The sequence below is a fragment of the Erithacus rubecula genome (assembly GCF_903797595.1).
Source record: "Erithacus rubecula genome assembly, chromosome: 1".
Taxonomy (NCBI): Eukaryota; Metazoa; Chordata; class Aves; order Passeriformes; family Muscicapidae; genus Erithacus; species Erithacus rubecula.
Window position 1 is genome coordinate 83247102 of NC_136658.1, and position 10835 is coordinate 83257936.

Here is a 10835-nt window from a genome sequence, read left to right on the forward strand (position 1 = left end):
ATGCTCTGCTTCCTTTTCTATTTGCACAGAGGAATGGATCTTCTTTAACTACTTTTTAAAAATCTTTGTTTTACTTTGCCCTTTCTCTTAGTGTCTCAGGCCAGCAAAGTCTTTGTTTCCATTCTTGTCATGGTGCAACAGAAAATATGCATATTTGCATATCTATTTCTCTCACAAACCAGTTTCTCCTTGCATACCTTGGGAGAACTCAACAGGCCTACAGAGCCTGAATTTTCAAAAGATATTGCTGCTTTTGAGTGTGCGTGTTAAAACTTAGCTTTGCAGAAGTAAATAGTGTATAATCGACATTGATGACAACTGTGAAATCAATCCCTTCAGAGATTTGGTGCTGAGCATCAAGGAGAGCTCTTAAAAGTAGTTTCTGCTTTTGAAAACTTTGGACTTGAGCCAGAGCTTTCATCTCCTTATCTGTGAAAATGGAATACAGCTTAAATACCTGTCCAACAGCACATGAAGGTTCATTAATGTTTATAAACCCCTTGGAATTGAAAAGCACTGATTACTACTGTTTATTTATTAATTCCTGTTGTCTTGCACCTTCACATTCCTTTCACATCACAAAGAAGAGGATTTAGCAGCCAGCAAAACCAACAAAACCAGTAAAAGCCTCTGCTCTCCTGCCCCTCTCTCACTGTAATAGTCTCCCTGTACCCTCTCTCCATGTCCTCATGGCTTTTTATCATTAGTCCCCTCTTCCTGCCATGCTTCCTGTTTCCCCTCCTCCCAGTGTGGTTCAGACTCTCTCCCAAAGCCTCCCTGCTGGGGCCAGCTGGTCTGACACAGCTGCAAAGTGGCCAAGAAATGAGAGCAGGAAAATTGGTTAGAGTTGAGAGAGCGGGCAGCAAAAATAAGGGCAGACTCCATGGCAGAGTCCTTCCCCTCCACCAGGTCTCCAGCTGATGGAGATTATTCAGCTGCATCTCTTCCAGGCCTCTGTCCCTCTCTCTGCTTTGTCTGGAAACAGCCACAGGTTTAAGAGTTACTGGAAAAGGGGAGGTTGGTACAAGAATGTGTAAACACAGAGTGGTTTCTTCTTTTGTTGATCAAGCAGATGTTTGAAATGTTCTCAATGTTCAGATCATAAATAAATCACACTGAGCAAACTCATTTTTTCCAGTTGAAACCATTTATGTAAGCACACTATTGACATTTCTCCGTGTTCTTTTTTACAAGGTCATACTCACCTTGGTAGGTGTATGAGAGTTGCTCCATTCATGGTACAGATTAAGTCTTCTGAATGACACAATGGTTTATCTCAGAAGTGTTTATGTTATCCAGCAACAAGACTCAGGACCTCAACAAAACAGCATTTTCTGAAGTATTGCCCTGCTATTAAAATATCTCAAAGTAGTTCTCAGTCCATCTGCCTTGGCCAAAGGGACATAGAGTTTACTCTGACCTGGCATGGCCTGTGGAAGCTGCAGCATCTGCTTCTGGCAGAAGGATGAAGGATGTTGTAAACGGTGGAGCCTGCTAGGGCATGTAATCTTCTAAAGATGAAAACCATACCTACAAAAATACAGGAATGTGTACATCTATACACGTACTTTGTACACCTACAAGGTGAAACCAGTGAGCTAATGGAGAAACTGAAATCAAGGTAGTGGTGTTACTGCTCTGCCCTTTTCTCACACAAAGCAGCCCTGGGACTTGGGAAACTCGATGCTTTGCTTTCAGTTTTGCCACACATTTGCAGCTCTGTGAAGTTATACTTCTGCCTGTTTCTTGCTGTAAGATTTACTTTGGCTTACATATGTGAGTGCAGATACCCAGACAAACCAAACTTGCTCAAAAGCACACATTTGATTCACAGTTCTGGATGCAAGTCCACACGAGGGGTTCTGGTAAAGTGGCTTGGACTTCCAAAGTATCACCAGCCTAAGGTGGTGTACCTAAGAAAATGTTTCACCATGTGCTGTGGAAAGACCCGTTTGTTTTTCCTCAACTCCAGCTCACAGACACTCCTAGTCCATTATTAAACTACTAAAAAATAAAATACTTCTGATTCAGCTTTTTCTCTCCTATCCTCTCCAGCTGCTGCCCAGGCATGGATCCTGCACCATTGAAAGAGCTGTTCCTGTTTTGGACTGTGATGTTATTTCAGAAGGATGCATACAGAAGGCTCTGGCCATGAAGGGCATTTCAGCAGTGGTCTTTTTTAACCCTTACTTAGTGATGGGACCTGGCAAAGAAATGATGCTGCTTACGTTTGCTGAGTGTTGACAGCTGTTGTTTACTTCAGCCCTTGCCATTTGAGGTCTCTGGTGCTGCAGGGTTGTGAAACTGCATCAAGATCTAGAGTAGGGGTGATAAGCAGCAGCTAGAGTTATTGCATAGGGAACTCTGCCCTCTTGAAGCCCTATGAAGACCTTGCTTTGACCCAAATCTGCTGTAATAAACCAAAGATGGGACCCAGTGCACTAGTGGGTCATCACTGCTAACCAGGAGGTGGCTGTGCCAGGCTTAGGTAAACATTTTTGTGTTGATTAGACAGCTTCTAAAGCTGTGATAGGAATAAGTTTGTGCTGATGCCAAACCACAGGCTCCAGTAGCTAATACATGTGAAATAGTAGCCGGCTGAGGGACAGCACACTTTTCCAACTGCACTGACTGCATGTGTCTGTCCTTGGGGTGATCTCTGCAAGAAATGCAGGAACAACTGGCATTCAGGGACACAGATCTGCAGATGGTGGCTGATCACAGGGAAACATTTATGGACACAGGCATGGGATGCATAAAGTATGAAACAAGAATCCTGAAGTAATTTAGGGTTTCCCCTCTGGAGAAGGGACTCAGGTTATTTCTGACAGTATATTTACAAATAGAAATTGGTATTTTCTACCCATTATTACTTTATTTGACCCACCTCACCATCTTCTTCTGTCCTGGCATGTAAAGTTTAATGATGAGGAGAGATCACCTGATAGGAAAAGAAGGTTTAATTATATATTAAGTATTTGCAAAATGGTTTCAGTTGCTGAAGGCAAAATTGCTCAGCCTTCAAACTTGTTTAGATGTCTGTATGCTCTGGGCGATTTGTGTTAACAGCACTCTGCACCTTCACACCTTCTGTGAGGGCATCAATTAAGAATGTCAGTCTATGGAGATAGGCAGGGACTGCAAGAGAAATCAAGGATGCCACAAGGATGTCACACCTCTCTCTTCCCACCCCTGAAATACTGCCAAGTACTCCTACCTCTGCACTGCAAGTGGCATGTTTGTGTCCACCACACACTTGGTGAATGTGAGAGGAAGATGTTCATGCTGTAAGTTTTTCTTGACTCTTCCAACTGTATGTTAAAAAAAAAAAAAATTTAGACGTGTCCAAAATCAGTAAGCATCTGCAGGAGAACAGGAACCTTTACACCCTCTCTTCCCCCCTCTCTCTCCCCTTGCTCCAAGAGACTCTTGTTTTGTCATCTTACCTAAGAAGACTGTAATTTAATTTCCCTTTTCTTTCTTTTTTTGGTGAAGTGGAAAGGGGAGAAGAGAATGTTCTTATTTACTTTGCTCATCAGAATAGGGTCACTGTTTTTATGACTTTACCTCATCTTTATCCATTAGCCTGTTCTGAATCCCTTGCAAGACAGTAGTCTCCAGAGTTAGGTACTTCAGATTCAAGCTTGAAATAATTTGGCAAACAAGTAGCTAGGGTTTTGTGAGAAAGGGTAGGACAGCAGAAGTAAAGGCATACAGTCATCGATACTGTCTTAAATGTATTTTTAGAGTATTGACTTGCTGGAATTCCTTAACAGAAGAAGCTATTTCCAGACCTATGACAAGAGACCTCATCTCTTCATTGGAATGTTATCTGCTCACCAGCACATTAGTGAATAGGGAGGAACTTACGGAAGTTTAGTCTCTTAAATGATCTTACCAATTTCTCCATTAAAAAAAATCTCAAACATCACAGTAAAGAAGGCATTAGAAGATGTCAGACTAAGTTGAGGAAGCTGTCTGAAAACCAAAACTGCTTTTCATGTCCCCTTCTCTGTCTCTGGCTTTGCACTTCTCTTTCACCATGTTCCCTGAGCCACGACTGAGAAGCTCCCCAGAATATGACCTTAACATTCAGCCCTTTTGGGGTATAAAGAAAACCCTAAAGTGTGCTCTGCCCTCTCCATCCCACAACCTCGTTCCTTCCCTTCCCCTTTGCCACCATATCTGTCTCTCCACCCCTGAAATATTGCCAACAACCCAGCCTCTCTAGAAGTACCTCTGAACTCTCACTTAAATGACTCCTGTTCTTCCACCTCCAGGGGACAATGAGCATCATGTGGTGTTACAGCTATGCCCAAGGTGACAGCCCGTTGCTGCCTACCCACTGAATTCAGCCAGAACTGACTTCTCCCATGAGGGAATTGATAAGAATTCTCCTCTGGCCCACCACTGATTTTCATAAAACTTGTGTGTGGCTAACACCTATGAAAGAATTTTGCCTTTCAGATCTAGCTGAAAGAAATTATTGGTGAGAAGTTGATGGGAGGAGGGAAGGGGGCCAATTTGATAGACAGACAAATAGACAATGTGATTGCATCAGTCTCATTTCCTTAGGAAACCGGGCTAAAAATAAAAGGTTTTATTTGCCCCTGGGAATAAAGAAGAATGTCTCTTACATCTTTACAAAACATTTGTTTCTATGTATACTTATAAATAGTCAGGATGAGAGAGGAAGTTTGCACTGGATTTTGAGAAAAGAACTAAAAGGAAGAGCAGGAGGTGCATGAATCACACAATCTGGGATTCTTTTAGGCATATGAGAGTGGAGCAATGAATGCAGGGCCTTGTACACCAATGCCCCATTACCCAAGAGTTCACATCTCTGCCCTCCAAACCAACTGCCCATTGGGCAATTTTTCAGAGCCCCACAGAATGAATGCAGCTTTACTGCATAAGTGATGGATTATGTGCTTTAGATCAAACCCTTGGTGTACTTTATGGTCAGCAGACTCTCTCAGGTGTGAGCAACACAGAAACTGTTATATTTGTTCTGATTTATGGTCTAGAAATTCCTGTCTGATGGTGACCAAGACAAGTTACAACAGAGAAAATAATCCCCAAAAAGGTCTCATCCATCATTAAGAGATTGTGTAAGATGAAGAAGCACTTATGTGCCTTCTAAATTTCTCCTTTCTTGAATTTACTCTAGATATTTTGTTATCTTTGAAAATGACATAGGCCTTCTTAAAACCATGGCCTCTGTGACAGTCTGTAGTAATAAGTTCTTTATATGCATGCTGTATATAAAATGCTTTTTGTTTATGAGATTTGAATTTACTACCTTTCAGTTTCACTGAACTGGCAGTGCTGGGGACTTGGCCTTTTACAGTCATGCTTAATATATAGGGAACAAAGTAGTTCCACATCCTCTGGAAACTTCTGATTGTTGCAAGACATCAGTGCCAACAAACAGGAGCCCCAGGGGACTTCCCCCAGGGCAGGTGGGCAGAAAGAAGCAGTTGTATTGTACAACCCCTTTGGTTGATCTTGCTTCTCCAGGGGATGGCATTGATCTCCTAACTCAGAGGTCAAAAATGAGGTGTCTGAGGTCATCATTATACAATCCCTCCACCATTAGCCAAGGGAATTAGTTTCTTCTGGAGACTGTTCATGTGACCTGTCTTAAATAAAAGATAAAAGTAATTTCTTCTGTTTTCAACTATATGTATAAGAGATTTCTTCTCTGACTGGTATAACATCCATGCTCACTCTACTGCTATTAGCAGAGTTACTTACTAATATCACCACCTATTCAAGGTACTTTAAGAAGCTTTTCTTGCTCATTTATTTTTCTTATTAGGAGAGTCGCTGCTATGGGCAGAAATAGAGCTTAACTTATATTTTAATAACAAAACATGCATATGCCTGTCTTAGGTACCTTATTTGGTAAACAGTTTTGAATTTTTAGGTAACCTCTGAAAATTGTATATCATAATCTCAGTCTAAGATGCATTCTGGGAACTACTAATAATTCAAAAAGCATCTCAGATTTCAAATCACTTTTATAGTCTCAGAAATTTTGCTCCTGATATTACTTGCATCATCTTCTTGAAAGAAAACCACAGGATTGAAGAAACATCTGAACAAAATGATAATGAAAGCAGCTGATTTCTTTTTAAGCTCGATAGCAAAACCCCAGTCTAATTATATGCAATTGCAATGAGGTCTGAGTCATGACTTGTCAGATGATCCTCTTATTTGATGTGGCTACAAACCAAAAGCTATACATTGGGAAATCAAGCTAACTCGAAGACCTCACAAAAGCATAGGCCTGGTCCTTTGCTTTTCTCCCTTTCTTTATGTATTACCTTATGTTCAATCAACCCACAGAGCAGAAGCTGTATTTCTTAAAATCTTGACAGCATCATGCACATTTATGGTGCTGTGCAGATGGGCAAAGAATATGAATGATGCTGTGAAAAGACAGAAGGATTAGGTGTAATGATGTAAATTTGACCCATATTTATTTTTGATAAACACTCTCTGAAAAGAACATGTCACAGTACTGGAAAATGAAGGCATTTACATATAACACTAGGAAAACATACAGTTAGTAGAGCCTGGCAATGGTGCTGTTAGTTTTCTGTCCAAGTAGCCACACACACAGGCTGGTCAGGACAGTGTATGGCTGCTTCACATCTTGCTTGTTGACTTCTCAGAAACCTTTCCTGGAAACAAGACACTCCATATGATTTAACTACTGAGTCATTCATCAAAAGGGAGCTGCTATCTTATGCTGATGTGTATGTCTGCTGTATGATGGCATTTTTCTTTTTGTGTTTCTTAGTTCACCAAGTGAGCGTGAGAACTGTCTAGAGGGCATCCTTGGGAAGTTCACTCCAGAGCTAATGCACTGCATTCTCTGGCAGCACTCACTGGATGTGGATCATTAATATCTTCATTGTGATCAGAGCAGATAAGCAAAGCTGTGTCTGGATACTGAAATTTTGTGGTTTTGCCTTTTATTTTCTCGTACCAAGTATTATGGTATGAGAAAATAAAATTATTAGTAGTATTATTACTTTTTTAAAAATGCTGAAAATGATATACTTCCAATATGGATGATTGCCAAAAAGATTGCAGGAGAGGGGGAAAGAGGGCCAGGAAATGGAGAATGTGAGTTTTTTTAGTAGAGACATATTGTATTGCATTTGCCTTGTCTCTGAATCACATTAAATATACACACTGTTAAAAGGCTATTGAAATGTTCAAATGTCAGTGTTTCAAATGAAAATCAATAGCATGCTATTAGGCTCGTTATATTGCTGTTATGCATCATTAAAACGTATTTAAAAGCTTTCAGCGTAAACCAGGAGATGGGGTGACTTAACAAGACACTTTGAGGATGTGCAACATACTTTAAAGGAAATAAAGAGTCAGGCAAAAGAGAAACTTTGTAGGCACTGGGATAGAAAGTCCTTAAAAGAACTCTCCTGGTCTTAGAAACATACGTGAATATCAGGAAATGAATGACATGGAACTCAGGATACAGACAAATGTGTGAAGCTGTGCCGCTGAAAGTATATTACCATATGAAAGCATGCATGTGAGACTAAGAGACATTCCTTACTAAATTTCTGAATTTTCTTTCTAAAGGGAAAGACTAGGAAGAAGTGACTCTCTCAATGGCTGGGAATTTAGGTGGACAAGAGAGACAGCAAATTTCTAGTCCCTTCACACATGTATTTTTATTCTTTTACAAATGATTGCTAATGTTCGTGGAGCCTTGTTCGTGGAGCAGGACTAAGAGACAGACCACTTACCATCCTGAATGTCACATTCTCATTTAATCCATCAGAACCTGCTTTTTCTCCCTTCCTCTTGTGGTGAATCTTTAATGCCTGTAAACAAAGTAAAAAAACTTCAACCAAAGGAGATAAACACTCCCCTCTACTCCTAATAGCCATAGTCTGGGCTGGAGTTTAAATCCCTTTAGGGAGATGAAGAAAACCTGAATCTCCCACTTCCTGGACAAGAGCTGTCTAATCAGCTCAGGATTATTGAATATTCTTTCAGAAGGTGGATTTCAAATTTGTAGCTTAAACATAAAGCTTCCTCCTGCAATTTTATCTGCATAGGTAAAGATTCTACTGAAATTGATTTTGGATGAAAAGAGAACCATAAGGCATAAATCAAGTCAAGGAGCCAGGGAACGGAAATAGTTCCATTTGTATCAGATATGCAATTGCATAGCTCAAATTAAAAATGCTGAGTGCACAAATATAAGTTCACAGTGAAGAGTTCCTGAGAAACACACAGACTGAGTGTTTCTACACAGAACATATGCTTAGATATTTTAAAATTATAAACAGATTTTTAAAAAATCCTGTCTGAAAAAAAACCCAAGAAAAAAAGGACAAATAAGAATATTATTTTGCTTCAAATCGTTTTTGGAGGAAAAAATGTTTCTGAGCGATTAGGAAAGGGTTTCCTTGTCAGAAGAAGAGTCTATAGACACATATGTAAATAGCCATACTGTATGCTGCTTTTTTGTGTCACTATGTCCCTGCAGGAGTTTCACCACAAATATAATTGGGCCAAGGCTCTGTCTCTTCTGAGAGCATCTAACACTCAAGGAATCAAGAGGGTGGACTAGCATTAATTTACAGGTGTGATCATGTGTGGCTTAAAAAGCAGAGACCTCACTAAAACGTACAGCAGTTAAAGAATTCAGCAATGACCATGCTTATTTCTAACCCACTCAGTTACTCAGTATTCAGCACTTATGAAACCATTCATGCAATGATATTTTTGGTGTTTAAGTGCTTTTCAAGCTGTCTCCAAGATGCCTTGGCAGCTTAGAGAGCTGACTAACAAGTGAAGATGTGTTCTCATACAGTTACTCAGGAAGACTTTTAGGCATTGTTAGCATGCCAATATTGTTGATTACTCCAGGAATAAATACTCCAAAATCTGTTTCTGTATTGGTGGTCCTGTCTTGTATTTTGAATTGAAAAGATGAACTAGGAAGAAAATATTCCATCGTTGCTAGAAAGATGTATACAAAATGCATCTTCTCCTTCCTTTCTCTGATATGCTCCTATTTATTTTATTGTAGACAGGATGGGTCACTTTAATTACTATGGAAAGGATTTTGTGTACAAGAGAGAATTCTCATGAGAATAAACAGAACAATCTGGAAGCACTTTAATTCAACCTTTGACTTTAAGGTGTGATTTAATTCCTTCCTACTGTGTCCTTCCTAAATGAACTGTGGGGATAAAAGATAGGCTGTTGGGAGTTGTTTCCTGAGTATTCAGCCTCTTTGCTAGAAGAAACTAAAATACTGACTGGATACTTCTTTAATACTTTTATTGCTCCTTCCAAATGTCTTTTTCTATCTATCCTCCATTAGGACTTTTTTTAATAGTACATGCAGTGCAGGCTGTGTTTCTTATGCATCATCTAAAACACAGCAGTAAACAATATAAAACACAATAGTAAATATTATAATCAATTTTAAGAAGGAAAGAAGGAAAGAGAACTCCTACAGCTAAATTGCACAGCCTTGCCCTTAGCTCAGGAAATAAAATCTGACTGCTCTCCTTTAGCTGTGGATCTAATTTTCCAGTAACAATTGCAATTCATCAAAAGCTGGTGTTCTTTTAAATACTGAACCAATTGCATTCTAACAGCCAAATCATTTTATAAACTTTGTTTTACATTTGCAAAGGGTAACCTGCCAAACTAGATTGCCCGTGTCACTTTTAGTCTGGCATCTCTGTGTCTGTGCTAATATGTATTAGCATTTTTGAGCCTACAAGACAGGGTTAAACAAGGGGGCTGAGAGTTAGAAATTTAGCCCACATCTCTTTATCCCTCTTTAGGAACTCAAAGCATGATTTTTGCTGAGGTTCTTCCTTAAAATCAAACACAAAAAATGACACATGTATTTTCTGCTTGTATTGACCATTTAATAGCTGTTCCATAGCCATCTAAAAGAAATGGAATATGCTCAACCTGCTCCCAGAGGTGCTGTTCTGCAAAGGGAGGACACTGAACTCTTCCTTTTATACCATGAGACTGTGCTGCACTGAGGCATCTCCTGCAGAATCGACCCCCAGGCCCATCAAGGTAGCTGGGGCCCCAACTTTCCTCCCTGAGTGTAATGCAATCCATTTCAGATCCAGCCAAGAACTCATTTTATTTGAGTCTGCACTAGTACCACACACTCTTGCTTCTTCATTACACAAATTTTGAGCCCAAGAATGTCCAACACAGTCATGTGTACACAAAACATAGTGCCCTGTGTGGTCACAGAAACACTCTTTTGCTTACTACACTTCCTGTCCCAAGAGCATTTTACCCTCATCTTTTTTTTTTTAATTATTATTAAGGTTTTTCCTATCCTGAAATGGTAATCTTTTAAAACCTTTGTGACTTCAAAATTCCCTTTTTCAACTGATGCTTGTGCCCATCCCACTTCCTATTAAGTACTCCATCTTCTAAACTGTTAGCTTTCCTGTTCTGACATAAATTTAATTTACATAAAAGGCTTTCATATGGCTGCATTAGTGAGCACATACAAGTAACACAATTTTTTTGCTATGTCAGGCATCAGGGAAACTTTTTATTTCTCTGTAGTCCATTTCTGCAGTTCTGCATCCATTATTCCAGTAAGCACAATATCAAAGAGTGAACAATGATTCTGAAATCTACAGGAGAAGAAGCAGCTTTCAGTTTCCAAACATGTTTCTTTGTGCTCTGCTGTCCTCAGCAGAGTTTGTTATTAGGAGGAACTGTACAAAAATGATCACCTGGACAAAAGCATCAGAGGTTTATTTGGGTGATAATCCACCCAGCAAGCCATCCCT